Genomic DNA, 19,046 nt, shown 5'->3' on the forward strand with positions numbered 1-19,046 from the left:
AGCCAAGATTTCATCAGAGGAGGGCCAGCATCAGCCAAAATCCAGGCATGGGACCAGAGCATACCAACAGGAAAGAGCAGGGGAGAAAACGCTGCCCCCCCGTTACATATTTATAGGTTAGCAGTCTCAAATGAACCAGGGAACACCTAGTTTCTCTATGTCACTGTTCCAGAATCCTTGCTGAGAATATGCACAGTGAGAACCTAAGACTGCAGCATACTTCGGCTCTGAGAACAGCTTGACCAGCCAGGAATTGTGACAGTAATTCAGCTAAGTCAATTTTTGGAAGTGCTTTAATAATGTAACATGTATTGTAGCACTGCAAATGTGTATTGGTTGAAGTTCAGTCTTGTCTTCTATACTATATTATGTACCATACCTTTTGTGAGAAAATTTCCTTTTTCATTAATTTGATTTGCAGCTGTAATGCAGTCAGTTTGGAAGGCGCAGTGGGGGTGGGGGGCAAATTATATTTGATATGTTGGAACAATGCACATAATTTGTGGGCAGCAGGCCAACTATGGTGGACTAAATTGTTTGCCACTTTTCTTTCAGGCAGTGGGATCTAGTTCTCTTCCCCTTGAATCGTGGCTGGCCTGTGACTGCTTTGACCAATAAAACATAGCAAATGTGACTCTCCCATCCAGGTCTTTACAAAGCTGGAAGCTTGAACCTCGGTCCCTTAGACCTTGATATGCTATGCATGAAACGACATGGGGAGGGCCTGAGACTAAATGAAGAAGGACGTTTTCCAGCCATCCACATTTGAATTATGGGTATGTTAATGGAACTGTCTTGGAACCTTCAGATCAGCTTAGTAGGAGTCAAATATGACTAAGTGACCCTAGTCAAAGCTATGGGGCTCAGAATTGCCTACCAAACACTGTGCACATTCCCAACCCACAATATAATAGGATATGATAAAATGTTTCTCATTTTTAAGTCACTCAACTTCAGGGTAGTTTATTATACGTGAGTTCATAACCAGGAAAAACTTCTCTTCAAATGAATTTCACATTTTTATACCATTTCAATAAAATTCCCAAGTGTTTTTAATTGATAGAAATGTCTTTCACGGAAGAAACATATGAAATGCAAATAAAACAATATTGTAAAAGAGAATTAATGAAGGGCCACAAGGCAACATACAGATAGATGTATTCTAAACTTTAAATAATTTAAGAGAGTTTGATACTGGTGCTACAAAAAACAATCAAAGCAACTGAATTAAACCAAAAATAAAGAGATTTCAGTTTACATAATTGAATTTATGAAAAATTTGTCATCAGTAAATCATTCTTTCATAAAGTATCCTGTACAGCACTGTGCATGTGATAAGCATATCTAAATTGAACAAACAAAGAATTAGAATACAATATGATTGAATATTAGCTTGGAATTTTGTAATTATTTAAAAAGCATATTTGTTCATGCATTTTAACTTTCTAAACTAACTGCAAATTCTTGTGGGCAGAAATCGTATATTTGTCTTTTTAAATCTCTCACAGTGATTATCACAGTTTAATATTTTTAATGAAAAAATTTCATGCTTTCTTGTAAATATGTATGTTTCTTCCAAAATATGTTAATGCAGTTATTTAGTAACAATCTTAGCTTATATTATTAAAACTTAGACAACTTTCCCTAACTAATATGAGAAAAATTTGCATGCTATTAATTTTTGTTCACTTAATGAATCTTGCTTGCAAGAAATCAGAATATAGGAACCTGTTCTTCCAGTGAATATACTGTTATATAGTAAAAATGTATAGTTTCCCCTGAGCAAGGGCTCATGATATTGTGAATTGACATTTTGCAACATTTACCCCTTGGCTGCCAATTCTTTATTATGCATAATACTTTTTTTTTCTTACATAAAAACTGAAACAGGGAAATTTTGGGTTGGTATGCCCCTGTGGGATGACAGCATGATCGACATGTGTGTAATAAATGCAGACTTCTAATGTACAGAGACAGTCACACTTTCACACTCTGACATTTCCCAACACCCCAGACTTACATGTTGAAATGCTGAACAGTTACAGAAGGAAAAAACAATGCATCATGGAAAAGAGTACTATAAGAATAGATAACACTAAGTAGAGTTGCCATATGGTATACCATTCACTATAATGACAGTTCTATCCTTTTTGGGTAGCTACCTAAAATATCAGTTAGTGAAGAAGTCAATATATTCATTTTGGAAGAAATTTAAACTTCTAAGCAATATTATAAACATTTGTTAAATCATACAGATTGGCTATGTAGCATTTAAACTCAAAATTTGTCTCATTTTACCTGACATGTTGGAAATAAAATTCCATTTTCTCCAAATTTCCACTGAATAATATTCCTAAGTTGTAATGTGAATGCTAGTTCTTTAAGTGAATTTACATTTTATTAAGTTTATGCTAGCATCACTACCGCCCTTTGCTTCCTTACAAATAAAAAAAACAGGGTTAGGGGATAGAGATGAATACGAGAAACCTCACAGACATTGAACAATTCCTGAAGAAATAATTCACCATTGAGAAAAGGTGATATACATGTATTGTGTGACTCGTTTAGTTTCTTAACTGCAGATAAGACTCAGACTCACTCATTCATTTACATACACAATTAAAAATATTTATTGATTATTGCTACCCAGAATTAGTCAATAAATGATAGGAATTCAAAGACAACATGGTTTTTGAGGATGTCACAATTTAGTAAGAATTTAGACACATAAGATTTGTATATTCTAATAATATTATTTTGCTGAGGCTATAAATCAGATATAAAGAAAGGGACATAGAAAAACAGGAGAGGGATTTAATCTAATTATCTTTGCAGAGGCTTCCTTAGCAATATTAATGAGCTGAGCCTTGGGTAAAACTTCAATAGGGACACTCACGCACACATACACACACACACACACACACACACTAAAATGTGTTCCAGAAAACAAGAGCCACCAGAAAAGACAATATTTAACCTAACTATGCTGAAAAAAAAGGAGCATTGGGATCAATGCCTTGAGGAGATAAAGCTGTAATATAAACAGAAGTCAGGTGATGGAAATATAGGAAATTTCATCTTTATTCTACACTGAATTTAATTTTTTAGTAGAGGTGTGACACTTTCAGATTAAGCCTTTAGGAAAAAAGCATTGATACAAAACACAAAAACTTGTTGGAATTGTGGAATCCAGTTAGGGAATCATTGTACATACAATTCAGAACAGAGGTAACAAGTACAAAATTTAAGATACTGGGAATTGGGGTTATACGAAGGGAATAAGTTACTGATGAGGCAAAATATTTAAATGTAAGCAGTTGAGAATATCATAAAACTATTAACTGAGAGAGGGAACTAGGGTCTGCAGGGAAAAGGGCTAAGTTTTCTTTGGGACATGCTGCAGACTCTTTGGATAATTGGAGTATGGAGCTTGGGAGGGCAACCCATATATTCGGAAATCACAAAAACATGAGCATGGAAGTCATGTGAGGGGATGAAAGTGACCTGGAAGAGTTTGTGGGTTAAGGAGTGAAAGTGGGCCTAGCTAAACCTAAAATAGTGGTGGACAGAGACACGTAACTGAAGGATTCAAGCTTATGGCTTGTAGAATTCAGAGAAATACTAGGACAGAGCTGTGTTATACAATCCAAGGAAGAGGTTGAAGAAGGGTGATGGTAAATGCTTAGAAGAGACCAAACATGTAAAGTCACAAAAGAGACACAAGGCTAAAACATCAAGTGAGTCATTTGGTGATCTTTGAGAAAGCAGCTTTATCGGGGTTTTGAAATGAAAATCAAATGTCCAAAGGTTGAAGAGGAAGTGTGAAGTGAAAAACAAGTTGATTTTAGACTACACATCCAAGTAAGTTGGAATTTATGGAAACAGAAGAGATCGATAGCGTGATACACAGTGGATCTGAATATATACTCTCCCAATAAAAGTAAAAGTTGAATATATTCTTACATCAAGGAAGTAGCAAATGAACATTAGTGTAATATTTGGTTTGATGTATTTATTATAAAATTGCTCTAAAATATTTTATGCTTATTTTAAAGTCTTACAACTTGCTTATATTCTTATTATTTGGAACTGAAGTAAGTGTGGAAAGATATAACTCTAGATAAATATATATTTTGTGGGCCATATAAAACATTATTAAGCTGTTGTAATCATTTTAGACTTCCTTGAGAAATCACATTGTCATGTCATGTTGGTGGGCTGTTGGGATGACATTGGTTGGTCAATAGCTAGGAATAATTGTCTGACTTAGTCCTCATATATCTTTTTACGGTAGACATTAATTTTAAGTCCATGTAGAGGGAAAAAGAGGCTGCTTCGTCATTTTGGAATAAGAATAAACCTTCTTTTGTCATTATTTTTAGCCACTCTGTGGCCTTTTATATCACTTCACAGATGTTATATATAGCAATATATTTCTCTGCTTCCATATTAAATGAGTTCAACCAAGACACATTCATCCATTGCCACCTCCCAACATTAAAGTGTTTAATGCTACCTAAAGCATCCTAGTCACGTGCCAGATACGAAGCAGTGAGGGAGTAAATATTTCAATACTGTTTATTGTGTCCTCGTTTTTCTGCACTCTGGTTGCATATTTATTTGTAAAAAAGACGCTCTTCTTTAGTACATATAATATGCATCACAGAACTACATGGCTTTGCAGGATTTGTAGTGTGAGGTAGCCACCCATGTAATTATGACTTTTCCTTAATGTTATTCCCATTATTCAGAAGATTGCTTTTGTTGGACTGACGGATATCCACTGGTGCAGTGAAAGTTTCTATTAGCTTTCTTAGAATTTCTACACCTCAATGCATGCCTTGTCTGTAGGTTTAGCTTGTTCTATTGTACTGCAGTGTATTTGCCATCCTGTGGTTTCTCGCTGTTTTGATCATTTTGAAGTACTGTAATGCTTTTCTCCCTGCTAGGATGTTTCTTATACTGTTTCATCATCAACACGATTTCTTGTACTCTCAGAGAAAGTAGGATCTCACTATCTTATATATCTGCAACTATGAAAGTAGTTTTAGAGCAGAGTTAACCACAGGTGTTCTGTGCACTGTTTCTGCTGGATTGCCCAAAGAAGCATGGAGGGCACTACTTAAAGCTCATTGCTTGGGATTTTATATCTTCTTGATTATGGAGTCACACAAGTCTCCATACAGGTCCTTGATAGTCTGTATGATGCTTTGTGATGATAAGGAAGATGATGCAGTCTGTCTGTTCATAGAATAAGGCAAGCAGAAATTAGTGGAATAAGAGTGAGTAATCACCTAATTTCATAATTGGCTAACAACAGTCTAATGATTCTATTATTATGAAACTAGGAGTTAGAAAGAATCTGCAGGAGGCTTATAGAAATGACTTTTCTTTCTCTTTAAAAAGGATGTTGGTTCTACTTTGTCTTAACTTACCCATGAACAAATAAAATACCCTCTTTAGGATAATTTTGATTAATTATGGATGACCACTGTTTTAATGTTTGTTCTTGGTAAACATTTGCAAAGCATTTATCATCACCTGCTGCACCCAAGGTCTTTAAGGGGAATCCAAACAAGTAAATGTGTTTGCTGTGACATTCTAATTATATTGTAATTAAGTGTTGGGCTTTGGTTGGCTAAACTTTAAATCTCAGGTAAAATTAGCATATGGGAAGGAATATAAGTTAAGTGAAAACATTTTTATTTTCTTAATATACACTGAAAAGAATATGCTCTTCAAATACACAAAATAGCAATTCAAATTATCTTAAATGTTCACTATAAATGTGAGAAACCATACTGTAATTTATATTCTGTTTTATTTGTCTTTTTAGACAATAAATGTACAAACACTATACTTTCTAAAACTGTGATGAAACAATACTACAGGTAAAAATATACACATTATAATTCATAAGGTATAAGTACTTAGAAAAAAAATGAGGGCTGTACAGTCTGTACGTTTGAAATATTTCATCACCATCATAATGAAGAAGTGAAAGAAGAATTCAAATGAATATTGTGCTTATTTACAGGAACAATATTATTAGGTGTGATGTGTGTGGGAATATAAAATAGAAATAGAAAATCATTAGGAACCAGCATGCATTACCTAAAAATCAATCACATTTATAATACACAGTAATTTAGGATGCTTTTGTCTCATCAGTATTTCTCACAGTAACTTACATGTAATAAATCCTTCCTATTTTTGTGATTTGGTGAAATGTTTATCATGTTAATAGTTGATGATTCCAAAGAATATAATAGGCACATTTTATTTTGATTTTAGATTTGTCTTTGATAACTCATGTTGACACATGTTCATGTTTATCAAATATGTGTAGTTCCTCTTTGGTGAAAATCTGCCTCACATTTGCCTGTTCACCAATGGGATTTTACTGATTCATGTACAATTTACATGGAATTTTCATATTACAAAGAAATTAACACCCTTTCCTGCTGTTTTTACTGTGAATACTTTCTGAATTTTGCTTGCCTTTTAATAGTTGTTTTTTGTTTGTTTTAGATTAGGAAATAGTAAAATCTGCAAATACTTTTCTTTCTGATTTTTTTATCAGGTCAAACGTTTTAAGTTTTATCCATTCATAATTTATACAAATTTAATTTCTTCAGTTTCATTTTATTTTATTTTTCTAGCTTAATTCTTATTGAGTGTTGCTGCTTATAGTTCTTGGGTGTCTCGGGTGCATTTACTTCTCTCCATCCTTCTGCCACTACAGAAGGTTAGTCAGCCTTGACTCTTCCGTAGATTATTGCATCAGTGACCTTATTCTTCCTCAGGCTCAGTTTTACCTCTTTTAATCTATTCTCCGTGCTTCAAACTGAGTGATCTATTCATTTTACTTTGATACTTATAATCTTTCCTGGTTTTCTAGTTCATAAGTACCCTTCATCTCATGCCCTTGGTGTTCACCTGCTGAACTTTAAAACTTTGTTTCCCAGCACTTCCCTGCTGGCACATTTTACTCCACCAAATGGAAGATCTCTTAGTCTCATGAATGTAATAAACTCTCTTTTCTGTGCATTTTCATACCTACTTTCTGATAATTACTTTTTTCATGCTTCTTTGACCTCTTATACAAGTTAGTGCTTACTCAATTTGTTCAACCAACATTCACTGAGGGCTATTTTGATTAAAATAGAGTTAGTATTTAATCTTCAGATCTAACAAATCTGGTTGTGGGGACAGAAAGTAAATAATAATAATAATAATAATAATAATAATAATAATAATAATACAAGTAGATCTATAATTATAATTTGTGATAAATTTCATGCAAGATGAGAGCCAATGAAACAGAATAACAAGGGATAAATAATTTATATTAGAAGAAAGTACAAAAACAGCATCTGAAAAAGTGGCAGTTAAATTTAGAATTGAAGGATTAGTAGGAGTTAACCAAGATAAGTGTAGAGTATGCCTGTGATTCAACTAATCCTTCGGATATCACTCTTTCTAGGAAACTGTAACTGCCTAAGAGGCTTAAGTTCTGTGGTCATAGAAAACCTTCATCTCTTCTTATCATAGCAGGTTCTTATCATAGTTGGTTACTAAGTAGTAACAGTATGTGCTTCTCTGTGTGACTCATGGATTTACTTTTTTCTTTTTATTTCTGGCTGAAGCTGCCACACTCTGCAGTCTAACTGTATACATATTCATATTGAAACAGGTTAGTTAGCATTTTGTTAGGTGGACAGGGGGGTCCCTGATGAAATAAACAAAAGGCAGCCATATCCTGAAAGTCCAGGTTCTGGAATGGCTTCTTCACTCCAGGACAAAGATATAAAAAATGCACCTTGAGGTTAATAAATTATCTCATAAATCACTTTTGGCCAGACAAAAGGAACAGATCTGATAGACAGAATGGTTCGTTAATCCCTTTAGGGTGGGGAAACAAGACAAACCTGATAGACGAATTCCATTAGAAGGCACTAGCTCCCTTCTCCAAACTGGCAAGTGAAGGTAATAGCTTTTGCCTCAGTCACTGGACAACCTGGTCGGGACCTCCTCTCGTTCGGAGAGCTGAGACTTTTTACTTTTAATAAACTATCCTCTTCTACAACTCCTCACCTCTCTTTGATCTGTGCTTCCATTCTTCAGTTTCACAAGACATGATACCGGCATAAAGAAAATATTCTATGTCAATATCACTTCCCACATGGAAGGCTATCATCTTCTCATAGAAACCTATTTCAGAACCATATACTTATGTATAAGAACAGGGTAATTAATATGCCTTCAATTCTAATAGGCTCCAACTAGCAATAGTCACCAATTTCTTTTCCCAGAAAGCACTACCCATAACCATTCCAAACTTGCATTTTTTTTAGCATGAAAGTCTTGTTGCCATTCAGGTACTTAATACAGACACATTAACCAGATAACCTTCCTGAATTCTGAATGGTTATATGCAAATGCAAACTTTCCTATTTATCACTGGTCACTGGTAAAAGCCTGAGACCTCCTGGTCCCTGCATTCACACCTCCTGGCTAGTCCCCTGTTGGTCTAATTCTGAATGCATGCATTTAAGCTACACTAATAAAGTTTGGCTCTGCAGACACATTCTTTTATAAAACCTCCATGACCTTCTTGCTGTGAACATCTTCCTGTATTGTATTTGTTGTTCTCTGAATCCAGTTTGCTCTTCCTTTCAAAATCTGAATGGCTTAATCCATCACTGCCTTCAGGTGTCTGTTTGAATGTGATCTCAATGAGATTTTTCCCTGACCACATGATTTTCTATAGCACTCTCTGTCACCATCCATTGCTTTTATTTTTCTTCATAGCGGTAATCCTAACACTCCAAAGTTGATAGGATGAAGTCAATAGGTAAAACCCAGCATCTTTTGGGACATATGATGCTTATCCCTTAATAAAAATATGTTCTATATGTTTAACTGAGAAAACACTACCACTTGTCTAATGAGAATTTTCAACCTTACCTTCTTATCTTAAGATTCATATCTACCTTAAGCAGTTATTTATTATGTTTCTCCAAAGTCTTTTCATCATATTTCTCCAAAGTCTTTTCAAACACAGTGTGGGGCACATCTGGTACTTCCAGTAGTTCATTTCCCAACTGTTGGAAGATGATGCCCTCCACCAGACAGACCAAAGCACTTTCTCAAATTTTATGAGCCTCCTGGACAAGTGAAGGCTTATTTCCCCTTATTCTTCTCCACAATAGGGAGCTTACTTGTATGCATTTCTTAAATCTAACTCTGGCTCTCTACCAGGCAATTCAATTTTCTGACTTTGATGAACTGTATGTCACTCTATCTTTGTTTAGTATTTTTTAACTGACATGAATTCTAATATTCCAGACTTTTAGGCACGGACACAATCAGAGACGCTTATAGATTCCAGGAAATGGATACAGTACCATAAATGAATGGTTCCATAATAGTGTTTCTTATATCATTGACCACAGGCCTGTAGGTCTGTTGGATTATTTAATGAAATGTCTTTTAAATCTCTCATGCTGCTCATCTCACTTCCCATTCTAGAAAAGAACATACTGGTCCTAGTGTGTCGCTTTTCCTTCATCTTCCAGTTTTATTTCTCTGGCATCAGTAAATCTGCAAAATCACAACTCTCTATACTTAGAGCTCTGGGGACTCTCTCCAGAGTCTTTTGGCTGTGAAGTTAGTAATCCTCTCCAAGAGTTTCTTTATTACTCTCCGATAGTCTGCTGAGCAAACTGTGCATAAGAAAAAGTAAGTAGGGAGAACACTGCTCTCTTGTTTGTTTTAGGTTTAAGGAGGCTCAGATTTAGGGCTTCCTTCTGACCCTCAGTTTCCTTTGGAGACTCTGGGCTTACCACAACATTAGCAAGATAGACATAACACTTAGTACTCTGGCCAAAAAAAGGCAATGTATGGAAACAGGAAATCTGTTATTAAAAAAATTAAGGACTGAAATTTATTGTTTCTTAAGGTTCACTGTCAAGGACGGTTTTTCTCTTCTCTTTTGAATATACTCAACAACAGTTGTTTCTCTAGCCTTGAAGAGATAGACTATGAAGTTGGCAGATCTTCTATTGGATGTGCCTCAGTTTTATTGATTAGAGTTGAGCCAATTGTTGGGGTTTGGCTCACTTTTGCCCAAGGTTGCAGTCATGTTTCCTAAAAGTCATGTCTCATGACTTTTGCAGAGAAGGACTACATTTTCTTCAAAACTGGGCTGATGTACCATAAAGTAAAATCACTCTTTCAGTAAATGTGCTTCCAACCAAAAAAAGCATAAAGATTTCCAATTCCAATTGTTATTAATGCCTTCATAAGACATTGGCTCAGATGAAAGATGCTATTAATATTTCAGTCATCCTACCTGATCGTTAATACTGTATGTAGTTTGTGTGTATGTGTATGTGTGTATTTGTGGGGGGGGGGAAGAGAAAAAGAGAGAGAGAGAAAGAGAGAGAGAGAGAGAGAGAGAGAGAGAGAGAGAGAGAGAGAGAGAGAGAAAGACAGACAGAGAGAGAGACAGACAGAGACAGGGAGACGTTTTCTGTTTATTCATACTTTCATTTTTCTTTTTTCATTATAATAAATTATAGTGATAGAATGAATCCCAGGTGGAAGCTGAAAGTGGTAAGCTCTTTGGCACTTGAGTAGTTTGAGGCTGGTGAACCAAAATTAGTCCCATTAGCATTCTTTGTCCTTGCCTTGTATGACTCAAATCATTCTACAGCATCACTATTGATAGAATTTCCTTTATTCTATGTGAAATTTACTTTTATAGGAATAGATCATCAAAAAAAAAAAAAAGCAGGAAAAATTTCACCTTTCCTTTATTTGGTCATAAAGTAGAATTTTTTTTTTTTTTTTCCTCAGCAATTTCTACTCTACGAAATACTTGCTCAGAGCCAAGAAGTCAGTCAAGGTAAGTTTGCTTCTGCTTAGTGTTCTGTCTTCTGTATTGGGCCTTCTGGATTCTACAAAATCCACCTAGTCATCACAGTTGCTGAAGAATTTCTATCCTGTAACCCAAGGTAATCCCAAGTTCTTCCTCTTTGCCACTCTTGCTCTCTGTCCTTGTCTGTCCCTATTTCTCATTTTCCCCCCAGTCCTAAAAGATCATTATATTAGTTCATCAAGCATAGCTTCAATAATTGTTCTATCACTTGTCATGGGTGCATTTTTCCAGAGCCCCATGTGGGGAGAGCCATATTATAATGTCCACTTGAATCCTCCCTATAGTTTGACCATTTAATTATTTCCTGGAATAATTGAGTTTACAAAATTATTTTTAACTAAAAAGTAGTTCACATATATAGAAAAAAACAAAAAAAATATCAAATGTACTCTTGCATAAATTCAAAAATTCTCTTCTGCTATTGCCTGCAGAATATTTTCTGGTGTGATCACATTGTTATGCTCACACAATTTCACGTGCAAATTTAGGTCTCACACTTCTTATTAAAATATTGATTCTCATACGTTCCAAACTCCAAAACAATCACCAGAATGGAAACCTCCATGAAAATAGTAGCTGATCTATTTGGTTCACTAATGCATGTCCAGGACAAAAACAGTGGTAAATAACTAATAACAAGAAAGTGAACAAGAAAACCATGCTTATCTTTCCATACTTTCTCTCCCACTTTTCAATATTATGTTTTGTTTTTTTTTTTGTTTTTTTTGTTTTTTTTTTAATTATCTGGCTGAAAACTAAAACAAAATGTTTATGGCCTATTTTTGTGCTGTATTTTTTCTTATGATTTATAAGAACTAATATTGACTTGTCATAGTGTGCCAGGCATAGCGTTAATCAATTTACCAATATCTCTTTTAATTATCATCACTATTCTATGTGCTGTTACATGTGTTATTCTCATCTTCAGAGGCATAAATCAAGATGGATAGTGACTTGCTCAAGGTACATACTATCAAACAGTTTGAAACTTGCAAGTTTCAAACACAACATGCCTGATTTATAGGCCTGGATTCCTATTATATTACCCTACCACCCACACTTGCATACAGTGTATTATTTGATTTTCACTGAGTCTGTATGGTAAATATCATTGGCACTATTTCATAGATACAGAAATGGAAATTTAAGGGTTAAATGACATGCTTAGGTCCACAACAAATTGGTGGTTGGGTTTTATGTATAACTCTGTTCCATTTCTACTCCGACTATTCTGCCTAAGTTGGTAATGAGCCCATCAAAAAGTGGTTAAGCCCTGTGTAGTCCAGGTAAATGAATTCTTTTAACTCCACATTGTAACTTTGCTCATCCCTCTTTATCACGAGGATGAGAAAATAATGCAAGTTTGCTCTCTTCCAGGTAAGATGAGAAATGAGACGAGAAGAAACTTACAATGTTAAGGGTAGAATTAAGTGCCTCACAGAGAGCCCTTATACAAATCTTCATTTAACAAATGGGAAGAAGAACATTGATAGAAGAAAGGAGAAGAAAGAGGAACTATTTGGTATGTGTGGAGAATACCATAGAAAAGAAGGTGGAAACTGAAGGAACTGAAAGGTAGGTACGGGAATTTGCTATGTACAGAAAGTGCACAAATTGCTTTGGCTTCAGCTCAATAAAGAATGGAAACAGTATACTCAGAATAGAACTAGTCTTAAATTATTGTAAAGTTCCCCTTTTCACTCTGCATTACAGAACCAAACTCTTTGACCTCTCTCTATTAAAATGATTTTTTTGATTGTGAAGTTTTTCAGTGTTTTTATTTTTAAAATATCATCTTTATAACCTAGGAATAATGTCTGGGCAGATTTTATGTCTAAATAGAAAATCTGAGTGGTAGGACAGTAAATATCAATCTCTGTGGATGCTTATTAAATGCTAATACGTGATGGTAATCCAAATTTTGAACATCTTTTGGTAATTGTCATGTGATTGGAATTTTATTTCGACAAAGACAGTTCATATCATTGGCACTATGCTTCTGGTTGCTGATTAATGAGCCTGTGAATAAAAGAACACTAAAAGATTAAACAGGAAAAGGAAATTAGTATCAAAGGCTAGATAATATTAAGTATGGGACATATAAGAAAAGATCTACACCTTAAGTTTTTAAAGCATGTTTACTTTTATTTTTTCTTTAAAATAGTTTGGGCTAAAATATATCTATATACATACATATCAGAGTAGAATATTCATTGTGATTCATTAGAAGATTCCAAATGAGTTCTTTTTACAAATTTTGTTTGCACTGCTTTTCATAAACTCTTAAATGATACAGTTAGACATGAAGAGGATGTGCTAATCTATTTTATTTTATTTCATTTGAATAGAAGACACGGCTTCTTTAATTCTTTTAAAATAAAAAAAAGAATGATCCACCACTGCAGTGTACACCTGAAACTGAAGCTAAGTAATAATGAATGTCAACTATAATATATATGTAGTCACAGGACGTGGAGTATAGCATAAGGAATAGTCAGTGGAACTGTAACAGCTATATACTATGTAGATTGGGGGTGGGGGATTTAACTATTACATTGTATTGTACACCTGAAATTGAAAAGAAAAAAAAATCAAAGAATAAACATAGGTTATAGAGTTGCAATTTAATAATACCTCTTCTGCTTCTGCTTGCACATCCTTCTGAAAGTATTGGCTAATTATATTTTACATGAAACAAGAATATAATATCCAATGTTTTGACAAGCAACAAATTGCACATTAGTTAGTTGTAAATAAATTTATTACAAACAGTTGTCCTTGTTTGTAGATTCTCCTTTGAAACAGTAAATTAATTTAAGACTCATCATTTACAAGAAATATATTATAATATCAAAGCAATAGTTATAAAAAAAAATAGAAACAGAGACCAAAGCATACCTACTAAATAGCAGAAGAAATCTGATATTGCAACTAGATGAAAGAAGAAAGTATGTGAAGTCTATGAAATCAGCATGGTGCCTTCTGGTAATCAGATTTTCAGTCATGATTAATTTGGCTCAATTATTCTGCTAATAATGTTATCTGTGCTATCATATGAACATAATATTGGTTTCCACGGAGAAATGTAAATTACAGAATGTTAAGAATTTTTTTTCTTGAGGATTCTTTCATTGTCAATTAAGTGGTGGGAATGTCCGCTATTTTAGACTTCAAGATGCAGTGGGATGGTTCTTGAAGTATATTTACAACACTGGGTATATGGGGATCCTGATTATTTTTTTACAAGATTTGAATAACCTAACTAAAATGCAGAATTGATCTGGTAACTGTCAATTTTTTTGGGTAATTATTTAGTTTGTGAAAAATGGCACAATTCTGTCATAAATATTTCCTATATGTGGATGAGTCATTTTTTTTTTTTGATTTGCTTAACAATTAGTATTATTAAAATGCTTTTCAGTTGCCAGAAGTTGGGTTAAATGTTTAACATACACCTTCATATTTAATTATCCCAATTACCTCCAGACATAGGGTTAATAGCCCTATGTTAAGAATGAGAAAGCCAAAGTTTGGGCAAGTGAAATAATCCAGCTAACTTCACAAGAGATAGTACCTGTATAAATTTCGAACTTGAAGGAAATGTGGATAGATGTGCTCATTGTCCTAGTTGAGATACCTCAGGAAGTAGCCACTGAGACACAGATCAGTAGGCAAGAAGATTACTAGACAGTGTTCCTGAGGACACTTTGGAAGAGAAGGGAAGAAAGTGGGAGAGCCCACAAGGAGAATTTGGGCTAAGATATGTGCTCCCTATGGACTCCCTATGAAGTCCCTATGGCCTTTCAGAGCTTCTCAAATTTGGGAGAAGAGGATGTCCCCTTATACCTCAGTGTCATTCAGTTATGGACCACAGTCCTGCTCTGGAAAGGGTCATGGCCTTGTGTAGTAAGGCATCTTCAGTGGAGGTGATTAGGTGATTCCCAAAGAGGGGGGAATACTGCAGGCTCAGTGCGGGGGGTACTCCTAGCAGTGGGGGAATAAAATACCAGTCCTGAAGGAGGATTTTGGCAACTCATAACATCCACTCCCTGTGTATATACCATATATATATATATATATATATATATATATATATATATATATATATCATATATATATATACCATATATATATATATATACACCATATATATATATATATATATATATATATATAGAGAGAGAGAGAGAGAGAGAGAGAGAGAGAGAGAGAGAGAGTAATGTCTGTTTAAATCTCTTGTACTGATGAAGCTCTGATTCATATTAGAAATTAGTATGTGACAACAGGAAAGTAAATTTATTAAAATACACTGATACTGTTGTCATGGTTGGAAGCTGATTGCTGAATTTGTACTGTTCTTAATTCAGAGTTTAAAATAAGGACAATGGCTTTCACATATTAAACAAGTAACAGCTTGCTACAGGCACTAAGACATAGTGGAATTCTATCTTTAAAACTCTAAATTATGTAAATTGTACTAACTACAAATTGACTCTATTTCTTGCTGCTATCCCTTTCTTGTTCATAAAACAATTACAACAATTAAAAATGCCTTTTGGTTCATGTGTCTATATATATATATATATATATATATATATATATATACATATATATATATATTCTTTGTATATAAATATGAAATATTAATAAAGAATTAAATGATACTTTAATTGCACAGGGTATTAGAAAAAACACTATTTGTATTTTTCAATATAGAGGCAAATTTTTTATGATAGTCAAACTACTATTTAAGTCTAAAGAAGAAATATATATATATATATAAAGAAGTATATATAATATATAATGTATATATAATATATATTATCAATTTCAAAGATAAATTATGATTTGAAGAATATAAATATATGTAATCTTAAAATCTCTGCTGTAACATATATTCTAGAAATGCTCTTAGACGCAGGTGAATGAGAACAAAGATTATTTTAGTTATAATGGGTAATAAGGAGAGTTAGCAATAATAAAAAATGGCTCTGTTTGCTTGCTATTTCCAGTTCAAACTACTGTATGCCCTCTGGGGAAAGATTGAGAAAAAAAAATCTACTTATAGTCAACTGACCAGATTTTCAAGGTAGAATATGGGGTTTTCAAACTAAAAAATATGTTTGAGAACAACAAGAAAATATTTTAAAACAGGGTAATGTTTTATAAATATAAATTAGAGATCATATTGTGGGTAATATAAAATGCTTAATTTAAAATCTTAATAAGTTCTTGCATTAATATTTATCCCACAGATTTTAGTTTTGCCTTAGAAATCAGCACTGTGAAAGAACTTTGTAGCTAGTCTAGCTGTAATTTTACTTTGCTTCATTTAAATTCATTTTTTTATTTTAATTTACAAATTCACATGTGGCTTGTGGCTACCATACATGACAGCACATGTACAGATCTTTTCTGTCAAAGACAAATGTAGCCATTGTAATGGCAATAGAAACAGGCAAGTGACTCACATACTAAAGAAACTATTAAGTTACTAAAATATTGTGGGTTCTAGATTAGCTATTCACACCGCACTAGGAAGCTCAGAAGTGTACAGATGCCCTTTGACTTTTGGTAGGGGTATGCTGTAATCAACTCATCAAAAGTTGAAAATATAAGTAAAAATTTCATTTAGTACACCTGACATACTGAACATCATAGCTTACCACAGTGTACCTTAAACATGTTGAGAACACTTACATTAACCTATCAGGCAAAATCATCTACTGCCACTGCCCAGCATCATGAGAGCGTATCATACTGCATATCACTCGCCTGGGAAAATATCAAAATTCAAAATTAGAAGTACCGTTTCTACTGAACGCGCACTCTGATTTTGCAGTCGAAAAATCGTTAAGTCAGACAATCTCTACTTCAGTAAGACAATGCAAGAAACGGCGTTATGACACTACTGAGTACTCGGAGGCGCTGATTTGATAACACATAAGAAACACGAAAAGAAAAGCCACACTGTGTAAAACAAACATACCAGGTTAAAGGATCCTGACGTTGACAAAACAAGAAGAAAGATACGAATTGCTTGTTTGACTGTCTGCTCTTTATGTTCCGGTAAATAGTGTCAGGGAGCCAGAAATAAAGGTCTCATGTAGTATGTGTGTTCTCAGACAAGCAATCCTACAGTATTTTTACTTTGAGTGTGTCTCATGAACATGATAGGCAGGAAGCCATGACAACTAGAAATATATGAACGGCATCAGAGAGCAAAGCTAAGCCGTTCTATGGCTATAATAAATACTATTTGCATGTTTCTGGTTTACCTAAATTAAAGCTTTCAAATCCATTTGTTTGGACTTCTTTATTTTTTTAATTAATGCTTCTTTTCGAAAGATAAGCACGCATCCTAGAAGATTGGGGGAAGGAAAAATTTTTAAAAAGACACAGATTAATGTAGTCTTGCATAATGTTCTGTTTTCACTAATAATTTCTAAAGAAAAGGAAAGCTACAAACAAATACAATTCCAGTTGATATTGTTTACTCTACCAAGGTAAAGTATATTGCACACAAAACCTTATGTATTATAATAAAATCAACATTTACGTGACTGTTAACTAGAGTTTGAATTATATTAGTTATTTCTCAGTGTAATTAAACAAAGTCTTAATAGACTTTAAACTCACACTTACAAAATTGAAACTACCAAAGGAAATAGATCAAACATGTAGAATTCCCACAGAAGTATTTATCCTCTCTCACCAGTTATTTTTTCCCTCCTAGTATCCCCGAACTCAAAGCAATGTCTTGATCCATTGAATCTTATGTTAGATAAGGTTAATTCCTGATACAACAGGAGCCCAAATCAGTTTACTTTTAGAAGGATTATATTTTATATTATATGTTATACGAATACTTTGGAGACTACTACTATAGTATTTTCAGTTTAGAGCTGAAGTACAATAACAGTGTACAAATTAAGAAGTATAAAGTTTGCTCCACATGTAGAAGCATTGAGTTCTTTGTGTGAAGACTGTTGACCTAGATTTTGCATCCTCTCTTAACTGGAGGACCATCCTACACTGCGCATCCTTAACTACGAGTTTGCTTGTTTTCATCAGAATCATAGAACTGAGTGTCTGATGAAAAACCTCAGTCTATGACCCAACATGTTAGGAAATCTTTACTTGAGAAGAAACATATTTTATCATTTATGTGTTACACAGTGCAAGTGTACTAGAGTGATTAAACATCAGAACTCTGAAGTCAGTTTGCCTGGGTCTGATTTCAGCATCCTTTAATTATACTAGTTTTCTCTGTACATATTGGATGCTGTAATCTCACCCACTTCATAAGGTTGTTAGAAAATCACTTAGCAGATTGCCTGGCACACAGTAAATCCTTGATAAATGTTAGCCGCTATCTTCATCATCATCATCACCATCATTATCATCCTAATCTTCATCGAAGCGATTTTTAAGCCACTTTAGCTCATAACAAAGGTCTTGGGACCATCTCAGTTACTTTCAACAATTTGGCAGAGCATAAGTAGAAAGAAAGAAGTGGTTTTACAGGTGGTTTTACAAAAAAATTCTATACTAAAGTTTTTCCGTTATATTTATCTATAATATTTTTTCATAGGGCAGCATCAGTTTGTCAGTAGAGGTTCTATGGATAGTTTACTGACCAAATTTATTTCTCATTTCCCTCAATTAGCTTTGCATACATATTTTCAGCATCTCAAATTTCCCATTCCAATGTTGGAGGTTATACCCATCTTCAAAACTGTCCTTTGGGGAAGTTTGGCAGAATTACATCCTATCATTGTTCTCTGAAAATGAGCACTAAGCAGGACAAAATGTCCCCTCAAGAGAACGATGAAAATCTTTTCTCAACAAACTTAAGAGGTTAATGAAAGAATGTGCATTAAAAAAAAAAATATCATCAAGAAAGGCAATATGGCAGAGTTCAAAGTTTAGGCTTAGGAACCAAAATGGCTTGGCTGGGATCTTAGCTCCCCATTTACTGGGTATGTAGACCAATCAGGATTGGGTAATCACAAACACATACCAATTTTTTCTTGATTTAAGATAACTAAGTTTATTTCTCATTCACGTCTTATATACCTTTAAGGATTTGCAAGGGCAC

Source organism: Rhinolophus hipposideros (genome assembly GCF_964194185.1).
Source record: "Rhinolophus hipposideros genome assembly, chromosome: 4".
Lineage (NCBI taxonomy): Eukaryota > Metazoa > Chordata > Mammalia > Chiroptera > Rhinolophidae > Rhinolophus > Rhinolophus hipposideros.